Below are 15,895 nucleotides of genomic sequence, written 5' to 3'. Positions count from 1 at the left end.
GAGAGGCAGTTTTAAAAGTAAAATTTTAAGAAATTGAGTATTTCCTCCCTTTCTCATAACAAAATAAAAACCCTTTGGTCTGCAAACACATATAGCTCATACCAGCCTCACCGCTGCTGAACGTTAGCAGCACAGTGCAAAGAAACCTTATTTTTCTGAGTTACAGAAGGTCTTCTCCACTTGCACCCTGCTGGATCTTCACTGGATGCCCAGCCCCACTGGATGTCTGCGATGCTGCACATGGGAAACCCCAGCCTTCCAGCAGCTGACCTTGCTCCAGAGCTGGGGGCAGCTTTTGAACTGGAAGTGGTGGGCGCTGATACCACGGTGCCTGGGCTAATTTGCTGCAGGGCTTGTACCACTGAACTGAAATGACCCTCCAGGCTTTGGACCAGGCTTTGCGGGGTGTCAACCCAGCACCTCCCACTGTCAGGGGTCAGCTGGAGTCAGAGCCAGTTTGGGAGCGAGGACAGGAGACTTTTGAGTGCTCCCAAAGGAGCAGTAACACCAAACACAGTGCTTTCCATATCTAATATTTTTCCTTTGCAGACCCCCATTTTTTAAGCCCATCCTGCTGCACAGGGTGATGTGCCTTATTCTGAGTAAAGATGGATCTGGCTGCTCCTGGGAGGATGGACTGTACTGCTCTGCTCTCCTCTGACTTAGGGTCACGCTGACAGCTGCTCCTGAACCTTGCTAGATCCTCAGTTGCTCAGAAATCTCCAGATAAGAATAGACACAAAGGTGTTCTTTCATTTCTAGTTGTCAAAAAGATTGCAAGACCATTTTTTCTACAGATTGATGTGAACTTGCCCAAACTATCCAAGCCTTTTCCATCTTCATATTAAATTACTTCAGCATATTTCTACATGGGGCTATGCAGAGTGCAGCATACAGGAAAGTTAATAATGGAAAAGCAAGGAAGTTAAAAGTAAATCTGGAGTTTTAAAATTCATTCATGTTAATAATGCAAACACTGCTACTTTTTAAAATTCGTTGCTATGTTTTTACAGTGCTATTTCAAAAATCTCTCTGTAAAGAAGGCTAAAAATCAAATACAACTCATAACTTTTTAAATTGCTTATGATTTTAATGGGGAAGCTGCTGGTGTCCATTGGTTCAATGATTCACCCAAAGATCTTAGCAGCATGGGAAGAAATTGAGGCAAGGTCACGTATTTCCTTTTATCTTTCTGTTGCTTGCGATACCACTACAACACACTGCAACACTCAGTGAGGCTTCTCTGCTGATGGCTTGTGAGCGTGCTGCCAACTCCAAAGGCTGTCCTAGCATGAGGTTTAAAAGAGAAGAACCAAACAGGTTCTTCTCACCCTCTGCTTTGAGTTTTGAGGTTTATGTGGGAATATTTTCCAAGGCCTGGAAGGCTGGATGTTTTCTCTCTTTCTTTCTAAAAGGTGGTTAAATTTCCTGTGGAATTACCTGACATAAAAAGCTTGAAGAGACAGAAGTCTCTGAATATTTGGGAACAGTCAAGCCCTGGCATGATGTTGGATGCTGAGATAGGTAGGTAGGAAGGCTGCCGGCACACAAAGATTTCTCTTCATGAGTTTTCATATTGTTAGCACTGCTCAAAAACTATTCTTCCTTTAATGGTACTTAATGGACTCATAGAGCCTTCGATATGGGGCAGTTTGGCAGAGTAACATTGACTTAGAGCAGTTTAACAGTTTGTAGGTGCAGTAACTTCTCTGACCTGGAAATACTTAGTTGGCAAAGCGTATATGGAAGAAGGAAAACATTCTTAATATCATTAGATACATTTGATTAGAAAGAAGTAGAAAAGGTTTGGCAAACAGAATTTGCCACTTCTAAGCACCAGAACAGGTAGAAGTACCAGGCCAGTTTTGGAGACTTGAATTTTAATCCTTGAAGAAAGCAGGTTGGAGGGATGCAGCTGCAAATGGCCAAATAAAGTCATTCCCAATCAGCGCTCGTGGCAAATGCAGGACCTCCTTCTGCAGCCACCTCCACAAGGGCAGGTCCGTGGCCAGTGGCGCAGGGAGGTGACGTTTTCCCTGATATCCAACTCTAAAAAGCAATGAACTCCACTTTGTTTGGGACCTTTCTGGCTGGAGACCGTGGGCAGCAAAGAAGCAGCACCAGGTGGAGACAATACCTCTCCCCAGGACCACACCAGCCTCTCAGCCCCTTAATGGACACAACTGGCCCCACCTGGGGTCTTTCCCCACCCCTGACCATGCCCCAGGAGCCCCATTTCAGCCCAGCCTGGGTTACTGCCTGTCCCCTGGGAATAGCTGGTTTTTGCTGCTGTGGGTTGTGCAGGTATGTGTGTGTGTATGCTGTCTCACTGGGTGCCTGGGTGTGTGCTAGGGCTAGTCTTAATGGGGGGGGGGGGGGAACCTGACCAGGTACACTGTAATTTGAAGCTTGTGCTGGGGTTTGCACTGCTCTGACCACATGTCCAGCGCTAGCCTGCTTGCTCTGTTACACCTAGCCTGTGTATGCCCGCACAGTGGCGGCTACACAGGAGCTGCCTGTTCCTCTGAAAACCATGTGCTGCTCAGGCTAAGGCTGGAACAGCAAGTGTTGTGCTGCTAGCAGTCAAGACTAGCTGAGGTTATGAGCTTTCTCTAGGAGGTCTCTGTGGATGAAATCTAACAGGGTAAATGAGATCCGCCTCTGAAAAGGGTCCAGAGGTCCCTGCAAGAGAGGTGGACATGGGTGCTGTCTCTCTCCTACCTACAGAATGACAATGCCTGCAAGGCTGGCTGCTTACAAAGGGTCCGTAAGCCCCCGGTCCCCTTTGCATTTGCTTAGTAACTCAAGCAGACCTTAATCTGATGCCTTACTTTTCCCTGTTGACCAAGTAGTCTTGGCCCTGGAGCTGGTGGTTCTCGGGCAGCCCAGGTGCTGGCCATGGGTTTCACCACAGCTTGCTGTTTGGTTTTCACAATGTTAGTAGGGTGAGCTGAAGAATTTAAAAGGAAAGAGGATAGTTTCCTCATTTAGGGGTGCTGGTAACTCTGGGAATCCTTTCCAGCCTTCTATTTGCCATCCACTTCCCCAGTGGGAAGGCTGAAGGAGCAGAAGTAATCTATTTCCTACTGTTTAGCTGTATTTATTTTCCACTGCCTGCTTCTCTGCCTGCAGCACCATTAATGTTCCCAAAGCACCTGAAGTCATTTATTTTCTACCTCTGCCTATGACAGTGGTATTGCACCCTAGAAGGTTTTGCTTGAAGCCTTCTGGGCTTTACTGGGGGTGCTCTAGGCATGTGAGAAAATAAATAGATTTAGGAACAGTATGTGTTCAATCCACAGTGGGTGTCTAGACTGCCAAGGTTTGTGTATGTTTTCACTTTTAATAAGTGTACATAGATATATTACTAAGTATCTGGTAGACAAACATACTCTAGATGCTGCAGACTTGCTGTTTGTATGGTCCTCTCAGGAGCTATTTGAACAGCATCAGCTTCCTTTTATAAACACTCTAACATTTCTTTAAAAACTTAAATTACTTTCGATGGTCTCCATTTAATTAGGAAAATCTTTGCTATGTTTGTCTTGTTTTACGAGCTTTCCTGGGTCATCCAAAGTCCTCTGTGAATAAGGAGGATGCTCTGTCGTTGCTGGGCTGTTCAGATCCTTATTACTCTGAACCGAGCTGTGCCTGCACAGACCAATGCTCAGGGTTTTGGGAGAGATCAGCTGAGGAAAGGAGCCAGTCAGCTGATTGTTTTGAAGAATGATGAGGTTTGGCGTGATTAAATGGCTACAGGCTTCAAAAATAACAAAACTTTAATTCTTCTCTGTGATTATAAATGGCTGAGAATCAAAATGGGTCCATTTATTTCCATGACTGGCTGCTTAGGAAGTGCCTGCTTCATGCTTTGAATAACTTGTGTTTTCCCCTCCTTCACACTCTCAGCTTCTGATGATCTTTTGCAGATGTACCTACACATACTTCACATTTCTATCAGCTATGTTTTCTTACCTCAGGTGGTGTCACTAATGTGACCTCTAGATCTTCACTGGCAGCTTTCTTGACTGCTGGCTCAGTTGTATAGGAAAAAAAAAAAAAAAGGTGCCAGCTTCAGGATGGGGCTGGTTAGCAGTGCTGCTGTCTGCAGTTTATAGCCAGTCTGGCCTCTAATGGTGAGCCTGCAACCAGGGAAGAGCTGAGGAAGGGACATACGAGGGTAAGCCAAGCCTGTTTTGCTCTTATTTCACTTGGGTGCTCTCTCTCTTTCCTCTGTATCTTGGTAGAAAAGGCACCTGCCGCTTGTCTGACAACCAGCTAAGACTCAAGCTGGAAAAAAAGCTCATGAGATATTTAAAACTTATCACAGGGGAGACAAATCCTCTTACCTGACTGTCAAATAAGCCCAGCAGCAAAGCTAGAAACGAGCTGTGCATGACTGCCCAGTCTCTGTGGGAGCTCCTGGGAGCGTGCTTGATCCTCTCCTGCCTTACAGGTGTTGCCTGGAGCTTTGTGGGGACCTCTGGGGTCATTCTGGACACTGTGATGCTGAAGAAGTCCACTCTGCTTAGCAAAGTCACCTAAGGTGACAAAAGTGGTTTGAGCAATGGACACAGCTTGAAGTTACAGATGAAAAGGGGAACTTCTCATAAAATAATTCAACTTTTCCTGTAATGCTGCTGCCCCCAGGCTTGCTCTCCTGATGACCCTCTGTTGGCCTGTGCTCCCAGGGGTCATAGAAAAACCTCTCTGTCTATTGAGGAGGGGGTGGAGGAGGAGGAGAAACTAAAAATAAATCAGTTTTCTTTTTTTTCTGAAATTGAAAGACATTAAGTTTTCTAGAACATCTTGTCAATCTGGTGTTGCTGTGGAGCAAGATCAGTGCCATGTGTAAATACAGATATTAGGGGAAAAAAATTTAATGCAAACCAATGTCTTGTTTCTGTGCAAGCTGGAATGGCTGCACAATAAATGCATGCAGTCTGTGTTTAACATGCTACAAGAAGCCATAAAAAAAATAAGGTTTCTGTTTCCCCTTTTACTGAAGTTACTTGAAAAGCTATAAAATTAAAAATAACAGCTGATTCTTACGAATTTTCCTTCCTGGGGGTTTATAAATATCTTGGGTATTTTTGTTTTGGGCTGTGTTTGACATTTACACAGCCCAATGCAAAGGTATATACAAGACGAGTAGCTCTAAAATGCCTCTTTGGAACATTTCAGAGGCTTCTGAGCAGGCTCTGCACTGAGGCATAATTGACATTACGGCATCTATCCTGCCTCTCTCAAAAGTTAAAATTGAAATATAAAAAATGATTTCTCCAGTGCGCTCCCCCAGGTCACAGTCCAAATGCTGCCATTTGTTAGCAGTGTGGGCTTTTAAAAAATGCACCTTGTCAGGAGGTGAGGGAAGGCACTCCATGAAATTTGCTGCCCCTCTGTTGAGGCTGCATCTGAGCCAGCTGCTCCTCCAGGTCCTGCTGAGACTCGTGAGGGCAAGGATCATAGCGTTCTACTCAAGGAAAAAGCAGATTTTTCAAACAAGAGGGGTGGCGTTGAGAGCTTTTAAAGCTCTGGGTTGCTCTCCTCAAGTGAGGTAACTAGGTGCAATGCAACCAGGCATCCAGTAGGAAAAGTCACTTGGGCAGCATTTCAGAATTTGAGAAAACTGGATATTTATCTGCTATTTAGTCAGCACTCATCAGGATAGCAACTAATTGAAGCCAAAGGGGCCACTCATGGTGTAAGATACTGGGCAATGTGAGTAATGATAATACTATTTGGCCTTTAATTAGTCATTCACTGTTCATTTCAGAGCTAGAGAATTCAGGTTAGATTCACTGCTCCTGCATATGGGTTCCTTGTGGATTAATTTGTGGCTCCCACAAAAGGTATGAAGGGCTGGTGACTGCCGAGCTGCTGATGCCTGCAGGTGTTTGCACTACTCTCCTACCCCTTCCATTCATCACCTCAGAAATCAGGATTTTTCTCCTCCTTTGTCACAAAGTATCTGTGGTCTCTCAGGTGTCTTAAATAAATCTTGCTGATTTCTCTCAGTTCTTGCTAAATTACAGCAGCTTTGCTAAAAGATAACAAGCCTGGCTACCTCCCAGCTGGTTTCTTTGCTGGTTGCCCAGCTGTTAACCTAACCAGGAAAGTGCTATGGATGTCCGTCACAGCACAGGGTTTGTTTTTCTGTCTTGTTCCTTATGTTGCTGTAAGTATATTTGATTAGGGTTGAACACCTGAAGTCTGCGGGGAATTAAAATTCTTGATTATTGCCCATTAACATCTATGCAGGGAGACTGCTTCTCAATAGGTCTGGATGGGGATTATTTTTCTTTTTTTTCCTAACTGACTACTATGGTGATTGCTGCTGGAAAATGTTGGATGGGCAGATAGGATTAGTGATAAGTTTCAGTACACACTTACCATGCGTCCCTTGAGGTCTGGGGTCTTTCCTGGGATCTTGTGCTCTGGCTATTGTGATTTAATGTGGATTGGTGTTACAGCATTGCCTCTGCTCATTAGATTTGATGTTGCTGTGAATTTAGACAGGTGGTTTACTGTTAATCAGCTTCTCTATTAATCTCGCACATGTCCCCCTGCCGTGTAAAAGCTCCCTGTGAACTTACACTAGAGTCTCTTCTTGGCTTTGTCTCCTCATTTCTGTTTGTGCTTGGTGTCAACAATTATATGTATTGCAGTGAGTAACAAATAATTTGCTGAAACCTGCCAAGAAGTGTCTCCTGTTCTTCGTAGTTGTTTGGTGGTGTGTTGTCTTTTTTTTTTTATAAGCTGGCTTCAGTAGTGTCAGTCCTTGTCTGTTCTGGGAAATCAATGAATCCTTTGCTGAAAATGTTTTTCACCAATACATCTTGCTGTACCAGTATTGAAAGCTAGTCTCATCTTGACAAGAGTACACACATTTTAGCCATGCTCCTTTTAGAAAATGTGACTAGGACTGAGGAATCCATTTTGGTACCTTTGGTCTTCTGTATTGCTGCTAATGAATCATCAATGGGATGTGCTCTTGTTTAAGTGGGTGCAGCTTCAAAGGAAAGCTGCTGCCACACGGACAGTGAAGTCTAGAGCTGAGTATCCCGCAAAAGGCAGCGAATGCTTATTGCGTGGAGGGGAGTGGCGCATATTCAGGCAACTCGGGTCAGTGTTGAGATTAAGCAAAACAGCAGCGATCAACTTGCATATGATTGCCACAAGATCTGCTTGTTCCCACCAAAGAGGTCCTCAAACAGCACCTACGGTGTGGACTAACAGACCTAAGGGTGGGAGGGAAGCTGCTGAGGGGAGATGGGCAAAACAAAAGGACATGATTTTTTTGCTGTTTCTGAAATGGAAGCATCTAGATTTAGATCCTGTGTAGAGGCCTTACCCTGCAAAGATAACAGCCACCATGGTACTAGGTTAGATCCTCACCCAGCTCCAATTTGTTTATGAAACTGAAAGGCTTGGTTTCCCTCAGTCCCCAGCTCCTGCAGTCTAAAGCTGCTGCGAAGTTTCATAAAGATGTGTAGCTAGTGCTATCCCTGTTAAAAGGGGGAGAAAACTGAACGACAAGTAGTCATATACTTTATCAGTTAGCAGATTGGAGCTGGAAAAAGAATTACGCCTACCTGTCCTCAGCAGTTTCCTGTTTGCTGGAGTTATTGAACCTGTTCCTCTTGACTGAAACATAGATCTGAATATAGAAGATTTCATGCTGCTGCTTAATATGGGTGAAGCGGAGAATTTAAAAATCAGTCCTTTTGAGGACCAAATATTTTCAGCCTTTTGCTCTTTCACTCTTCTGCCTTTCACTTTGTTCTCCAAGCTGTGAAAGCTTTTAATTTCTCTGCATTTGACTGTCACCCCTGAGGACATGACGCATCAGTGAAGGGATGGACATGAAGGTTGTGTTCTGCGGTTTCTTTATAGGGACACATCTGTCCCGAGGCAGTTCTGCTTTTTAAGTAGCAGGGGGCTTTAGTGAGTAGAAGAAAGGTGTTTTTTGACTAGGAATGATAAAGAGTATGTAGCAAAGGCTTCTAAGAAAAATGGTCCCCTAAATTCCTTCAATGCTGTGTTAATAGGGCTTTGTGTCAGTGAGCATCCAAAGGTAGAATTTGGTCTGTGGAGGCAGCATAAAAAGATGTGGGCATCCTAGAGGGCCTTCTTTCCCTGTGTTGCTCTGAGCTTGGAAGGGTCACTTCTCTGCTTTTGAGCACAGTTCCAGAAAGAAAGAGATCTTATTTACACCACAAATAAAACTGTGGGGTGTACCTGGGCTCTGACGGAGAGCTCCCAGCAGTAGCTTTCTCTGTGCAGCCGCTTATTCTTTCCTTTGTCCCTTAGGTTGTTCCCACTACCATGGTGTTGGGATGCCCCAGGGAGTTTTGCAACTTGAATTAGCTCATGCTGACTAACTTACCTGAAGGCTCTGAGGCACAGGTGTTTGTGATTTACCCCAGGTGTTCAACACCACTTGGAGCCAAGTTACAAAAGTTTGCTTCTGGACAGATACAAATAGCTATGGAGTGCTTGGTCTTGCCTGTGAAAAAGCAATAGCTATGTTGAGCTAGCTGGCAATACTGATGTATCTATTTTTTAAATTCTATCATGGTCATCCCCGGCTTTATAGGCTCTGTTCAACCCCAAGGAAAGCATAAAGACTTTTTTCCAAATCAGTCAGCTCAACTGATTGACAAGGAGTGCTATGTCACAGGAGGAATGGGTGTTCTGGTCCTAGAGAATTTACAGCTAGCATGATAGGTGCAGATCGAAGAGTGTTAATGAAGTGAATGGAGGCTAGGCATATTAGACTGGAGAACAAACATGAGGCAGCTGCATAGTACCGATGCTTTTCTGGTTTTCAAACCTTGGAAGGAGCATACCAAAAATTAATCTAGAAGCATCTTGCACATGTATTATTGAGATCAGTATGACTGATCATGAGTGACTGATACAGTAAAGCTGTAGTATTGACTTTTAGTCAAAAATGGGTTTTTTGGGTGATGGTGTATGGAGTAGTGAAGCATTTTGAAATGTCCCTCACCTTCAGACCACTCTGCTGACTGGTATGTGCAGGAGAGGTTGGGTAAGAGTCCTGTAGAAGGGAAAGCTGCTCAGAGTCCCTTTTGATCTTGCCAAGTGGGGTAAGTAGTTTTCCTCATTAAACAGATCAGCCCCAGAAATGTGGTGTGGTTTTTTTTTGTTTGTTTGTTTGTTTTTCCTGTCTGCTGTTTTAGGGCATCCTGGGAAGATATTTTGTGATGTTCATGAGTGAGTACAGCAAATGCATATAATGCTTCTCGAACTCTTTACTGTTGAGGGCATTTCTGGGATTTTGCTTTTTCTATTAAAGATGACTACAGGTGTGTAGGAATCTAACTTCATAAGCCTATGAACTTGAAGCGAATGAATGCATTTCCTTTAGTTTCCTACGGCTTTAATCTCAATAGGCTTTGCTAATATAAGAACAGGGAAAGGACAGCTTGTTGTGATGGACAGTTTAATCTTACCTGTCTGCTGGTAAGATACACTGGCTGATCTAGAGAACTGCAAAGTATAAATTGCCTTTTTAATACTAATAAACAGTAAGGGCGGGGGAACTTAAGGAAATATTACATCTTAATTGTAGTTTTCTGCTGGGATCAACAAATCTGGTTCATGCTTGAACTTCTGCTGTTTACTAAGTTTCTCAGCCCCACAATAATTATTTCCTTAACCCTTAGTAGGTTGGTGACATAATCTGTGGCACAGCAGTAAATGTATAACAGCTTGATGATGAGACTTTTTTGTCCATACTTATTATATGACCAAAACAATCAGCCAGCTAAGTATCTGTCTGATTCTTCTGTGACTTTGTAAGCAAACTCATAATCTAAATGATGTCTTAATACAAAGAGAGGGAGGTTAGATAATCCCCTTAGTCCCTTGCAAGAGAGTAAGCTGCATTCCCTGTTCCTTCAGCCTCTTTGACTGCATAGAAAAGGGGTAACGGGAACAGACTGAAAAATATGTAACTCGACTTAATCACAGAACTGTAGGGCTGGCAGTGACACTTCAAGAGTTTGTCACACCTGGGTGACAGCCTTCGTTCTGCCCTGGGAAGAGACAGGACCCTTTCAAGAACTTCTTACTGCGTCTTACCTCTCTATCATAAGGCAGGGCTGTCTCTTATTGGATTTCCAAGCTGATCTGACATATGAGAGATTAAAAGTCCTACAACCTGTCAGCTGATGACCAAGCAGCCTACAGGTGCCACAGCTTGGGAATACAAGGATGGATATTGTTTGAGAAGATCTAACATGGGAACACTGAATGAAATTGAGTCTAGGCTGAATAGCAGGCCAATATTTCCCAGCACTGTGGTCTAACAGGCTGTAGAATACTTCTGGGAAAACAGTAGTAGAAACGCTGTTACGTATGGTCTCCATGTGAGGTCTTAAAAAAGCAAAAACTTGCATATGGCCCTATAAAAGGCTGTACTATGCCATTAGGAATGAACAGGCGTTGCCTTGGCAATGCACACCAGCCAGACCAAGACTAAGCTGGCTGTGATGGGAGCCACCTGCTGCAGGAGCAGCTTGCTTCCCTACCTGGGCAGCAAATTACATGTTAGTTAATTGATTGCAGTCTAAGGAAGGGTGTGAACCTATTTCACAAAGATGTATATTATCACTAGTTTATCCAAGAGGAGGTTGAAGTTCATGGGAACTCAAGCAATTTGGTAACCTGTCCATCTCCCGGACCTTGCTCTGACCTTCAGGTGTGCTGACCCTGATCCACCTGCGGCACCACTGGTAGCACCTCAGTTCAGCCTGATTTCAGTTGTTGCACTGAAGGCCTCTCACAGTGAATCGAGCCCACCAAGTCCAGGGTCGTGGCCTGCCCTCACAAAGGGGATCTATTGCATTTGCCTATTAAGCCTTGTTTTAGATGGCTTATTTTTCCTTCTACTCCAAGATCTGAAATCCCAAAGTGCTTAAAAGAGTAGGCTCAGTCACTTACCCCATAGGAGTGGGGCAGTGTCAGAGGCATATGACTGTGCTCAGTGTGGCCGTCTCTGGCTGGCATGTGGCAGGCACTGAGAAATGGCACAGAAGCTCAGTCTTTTGAACAACTAGGAATGGGCAGAGTTTTGCTGCCATGTCTTGGGGAAAATGATCCCCTTCAGGGGAGTGGGATCTGCTGTCATCACGGTGTCGCGTGGAAGGGGCGATGTTAGCATCTGAACTGCTTTCTGTAACACCTGCATGGGTCGCTGGTAGCTCCCCAATTAGCTGACTGTTGTGAGATGGGAAAGGATGACTGGCCCCTGTGTTTTAAGTGCAGCCTGTACCTACCTTCTGCAGTGGTTTTATGTGAGCATGGGAGGGCAGGCATTGGAGGGCATCCCTTTCAAAGAGCAGAAAGGGGCTCGTTTGGCTTTACTCAGTATGCTTAAGAGGTGGAATAAACTCAAATATCTCCTTCAATTTTGTTCAGAGAAATCCATTTGCATGTTACACCATTATTAGCAGAGACAATGGGACAAACATTAGTATCCTGTTAATTATGGGCATGTTAATGATATATATTTCGGCAGTCAAATAGCATTGCAAGTCTATTTCCTTTCTTAATTTTGTGCTGTGCTGTTTGAAATGTTAATGAAGCCAGAATTCTCAAAGGTCATCCTCTGAATGCATCGGCTTTTTTTCTGTTTTGTTTCAGAACAATTTAAATGAGATTTTGTTCCTAATGTTGCTAACAGTGTTAACTTTCCTGTTTAATTAATTAAGGTGTGGGAACATGTCTTTGACCTGGTCAGTGAGTTAAATGAGAAAAGGTCTGTATTCTCCTTTAAACCATTCCTTGGCATTTTTCTTCCATGATGTGTATTCTGCCTCTCCTTTTTCCACCAGCAGCCTCTACTTCTTTCTCTTCATAGCCTGTGTGAAAGAGTGGTTAAAAAAAACCCAAAAAAACCCCCAAAACAAAAAACAAACAAAAAAACCAACCAAACAACCACCAACAGAAAAGTGCAAATTTAGCAGAACTGAGCACTGCATTTTCTGAGGAGCCATTTATCATTCTCGAAAAGTTTCAATTCTTCACAAATAATAAAGAAAAAGGACTGGTAATCGCTGTTTCCAGCTAATTGACAGAATTGTGTCATGAAAGAGGGAGAATTTCCACACTGCCTTTGCTGATGACACTCGAAGATTGTTTTAAACTTTCTTTTGCTACTAAATTAAGAGATTGTCCCTTGTCTGTGCTCATCGTTAATCCAGTAGGTGGGTTTTTAATTTGTTTTTAATACTATTAGATGATAGGGAAGTGACAAGTGTAAAGGATGTTTCCATTAATTTAGTTTGTGTGATAAAGCTCTACAGGTTTGTAATACCTTAATATTGCAAGGTAGTGCCTGATTCAGCTCCCACTTTGCAGCCTTTCTACTGGTGTCACTGGAAAGTAGATGGAGGCTCTTGAGTAGTAGGTACTTTAACACATAACCCTCCATACAGCTTCCTGGGTGCCTCTAACACCTTCTGTCTTGGGCCTGGAGCTGTTCAATGGTTGCTAAACACACAAACATGCTTTGCCTGGCTGGTTCAATTTCAGAATTTGTTGTTGGTAGAGTTCTGTGAAGCTGAAAGCTGATGCCAGCAGCTGTGTGCTGAGAGGAGTGCAAGGCTTGTGAGGTACCCAGGGGGGTCTGAGGAGGTTTATGGGTGCCTAAAGCCCTTGGGCTGAATGTGTGGAGGGACCAGGCAGCAGCAAGGACTACCAGTTGCTGGAGGAGACCAAGATGCTGGGGCACTGTGTCTTCACCAGCCAGACTGACTGCCCCCAGGCCCCTGCCACCAGTCATAATCCACCCACAGCGAGTTCAGGCAACAGTGACCACCTGACAGAAACCTATGTCCTCTGCATCCCCTGTGATATTAACACCCACTGGGACAGATGCAGCTATCCAGACAGAGCTCCCAAGGGAACACGCAGCCTTCCAGGTCTCCAATTGCAGGATATGCCAGGGGTTTCTACAGGTGTCTAAGGGCAGTAGTGAGAACTCCTGTGGAAGCTGCACCCAGGTAGAAGAACTGCTCAGCTTGGTGACTGAGCTTCAGGAGGAAGTGGACAGGCTGAGGAGCATCCAGGAGTCTGAGAAGGAGGCTGACTAGTGAACCATACTCTGCCCTCTCTGGAATAGAAAGGTCAACTAGGTAGAACACTTGGCAAGGGGGATCCTGCACCCGCTCCTCACCAGGCAGAAGGTAGTGACTTGAGGGACAGAGGTGAATGGATACAAGTCTCTGCTTGGGGCAGTGGGAGAAGCTCCTCCTTGTCTGCCTTGCCTTCACAGGTGCCCTTATACAACAGATTATGGGCTCTGGAATAGGAAGGACAGGGACATGATGAGGTGGATAATGATTCATCTATACTAGAGGAGTCACCAAGAACAGGTCAGCCTATCCCCCACTTCATGACCACCTCCATGAAGAAAAAATGGCGGGTTATTGTCAGAGGTGGCTCTTTTCTGAGGGGAACAGAAGGCCCAGTCTGCCAGCGAGACCCACCTTTTAGGGAAGTTTGCTGCCTCCCTGGGTCTTGGGTTAAAGACATTGCTAGGAAACTTCCTAGCCTGGTATAGCCCTCAGATTATTATCTGTTACTGCTTTTTTTCATGTGAGTACCAATGAAATTGTGATGAGAAGTCCAAGGGAGATGAGAAGTGATGGTATTCACCTTTCTCAATGGGGGAAAAGTTAGCAGACCTGATTGAAAGAGCTTTAAACCAGGTTTTCAGGGGGAAAGGGCTAAAATCAGGCTTACTAGTGGTAAGCTATGGGATGACATGCCAGTGTTTGAGGGATGGTGTGCCTAGTGAGGGCTTCTGCCCTGCCCCATGAGGTACTGAGTACACTGGAGCATGTTTGAAATGTTTATTTACTGATGCACCTAGTATGAGGAAAAAAACAAGACGGGCTAGAAGCTTTGGCTCAGTCCCAGAGCTACAACATCAATGCTATAAGTGAGACTTGGTGAGAAGAGTCTTGTGACTGGAGTGCTGTGATGAACAGTTATAGGCTTTTCAGGAGAAATAGGCACGTGAGGCAGAGGGATAGTGCTATATGTAAAGGCAGGGTTGGACCGTACAGCGCTTGCAGCTGGGGATAATGTGGTTAAGAGCCTCTGGGTAAGGATTAGGGGGAAAGATAATAAAGTGGATGCTGTTGTGGGAGTCTACTATAGATCACCCAGCCAGGATGATGACACAGATGTATTATTCTACAAGGAATTAAAGGAAATCTGTAGATCAGTAGCCCTTATGCTTATGGGACACTTCACCTTCTCGGATTTTAACTGGGACTCTCATACAGCAGACGTGAACAAGTCCAAGAAATTCCTGAAACATGTTGAGGATAACTTTTTGATATAAGTACTAAGGGAGCCAACTAGGAAAGGTGGCCTCCTAGACCTGTCATTTATCAATGGAGGTGGTCTCATGGGTGAAATGATGATTGGTGGCTGTCTTGGCCACAGTATCATGAAATGGTTGATTTTGAAATCTTTGATATGAGAAAAACTGTCAGCAGAGCTTCTACCCTGGATTTTGGAAGTGCAGACTTTAGGCTACTTGAAGAACTAATTAGTAAGGTCCCCTGAGTTTCTGCTTTTAAGGGTACTGGGGTTCATAAATGCTGGTTGCTTTTTAAGAGTCATCTTTTAAGAGTGCAGCAGCAGGCAATTCCAATGTGTCAGAATTCAAGCAAGCAACCAAGGCTGGCTTGGCTGAACAGGGATCTCCTGGAACTTAGGCAGAAAATGAAAGTGTATGGCCTGTGGAAGCAAGGTCAGGCTGTACAGGAGGACTACAGAGATGCTGTTCACCACTGTAGGGAGAAAATTTGTATGGCCAAAGCTCAACTAGAGTTGAAGCTTGCCAGTACTGTGGTGGATAACAAAAGTCTTTTTAAAGTGTGTCAACAGCAAAATGAGCACTAAAGAAAACATTGGTTTGTTACTTGATGAGGTTGGTCATCTCACAAACAGGGATGAAGATAAAGCAGAGACATTTAATGCCTTCTTTGCCTTGGTCTTTAACACCAATGATGAGCCCTGGGTTGGAGGACTGCAACTGGAGGAGTGATAAGCTCCTGGTTGACTTTGAACTGGTACAGGATTCGCTGCTGCATGCAGCAAATGTGCAGGTGAATGCAAATGAATGCAGCAGGATGTGCAACCGAATGCACATAAATCTATGGGACCCAATGGGATTCATCCCAGGGTACTGAAAGAGTTGACCAATGTTATTGTGAGACCTCTGTTATTTACCAATGGTCTTGGGAATCTGGAGAGGTCCTAGTTGACCAGAACCTAGCAAATATTATTCCAATTTTCAAGAAGGGCAAGAAAGATGACCCTGATAATTATAGGCCTGTCAATCTCACTTTGGTGCCCCGTAAAATTATGGAGAAGATTATTCTGGGAGTTATTGAACACACCATTTGAAAGACAATGCAGTCATCAGTCAAAGCCAACATGGGTTCATGAAGGGAAAGTCATGCCCTACTAACTTAATATCCTTTTACATGACAAGGTTATCTTCATAGTGGACAAGAGAAAGGCAGTGGATGTGATTTTTTTTTTTTTTTTTTCTATTTTTAGCAAAGCTTTTGATACTGTCTCTCACAATATCCTTCTGGACAAAATGTCCAGCATACAGCTAGACAGGTACATAATACGATGGGTGAACAATTGGCTGAAGAGTTGGGCTCGAAGAGTTGGGCTCAAAGTGTTGTAGTAAATGCAGTAGCATCTGGCTGGTAGCCAGATGTTCCTGGTGTTCCCCAGGGCTCCATTTTAGGGCCATTTTTTAATGATTTTATCAGTGACCTGGACACGGCAGTTGAGTGCACAGTAAGTAAGTTTGCTGATAATACTGAATTAG

At 44.2% G+C, this 15,895-nt stretch overlaps 1 long non-coding RNA gene across 1 annotated transcript in view; it reads left to right on the top strand.

Annotated features, from left to right (window-relative positions):
- The first annotated feature begins 2,220 nt into the window (after positions 1 to 2,220).
- The window catches only part of LOC148057572 (uncharacterized), a 35,426-nt gene continuing 21,751 nt past the window's right edge, over positions 2,221 to 15,895 (top strand). Inside the window, exon 1 of the long non-coding RNA XR_015707109.1 lies at positions 2,221 to 2,304. This is a non-coding gene — a long non-coding RNA (uncharacterized LOC148057572). The remainder of the gene's footprint in view (positions 2,305 to 15,895) is intronic.

The sequence above is a fragment of the Nipponia nippon genome, unplaced genomic scaffold, assembly GCF_047370975.1.
Source record: "Nipponia nippon isolate SJK-2023a ecotype South Korea unplaced genomic scaffold, ASM4737097v1 scaffold_1, whole genome shotgun sequence".
In the NCBI taxonomy this organism is placed as follows: Eukaryota; Metazoa; Chordata; class Aves; order Pelecaniformes; family Threskiornithidae; genus Nipponia; species Nipponia nippon.
This window is presented reverse-complemented; position numbering and strand designations above follow the sequence as displayed.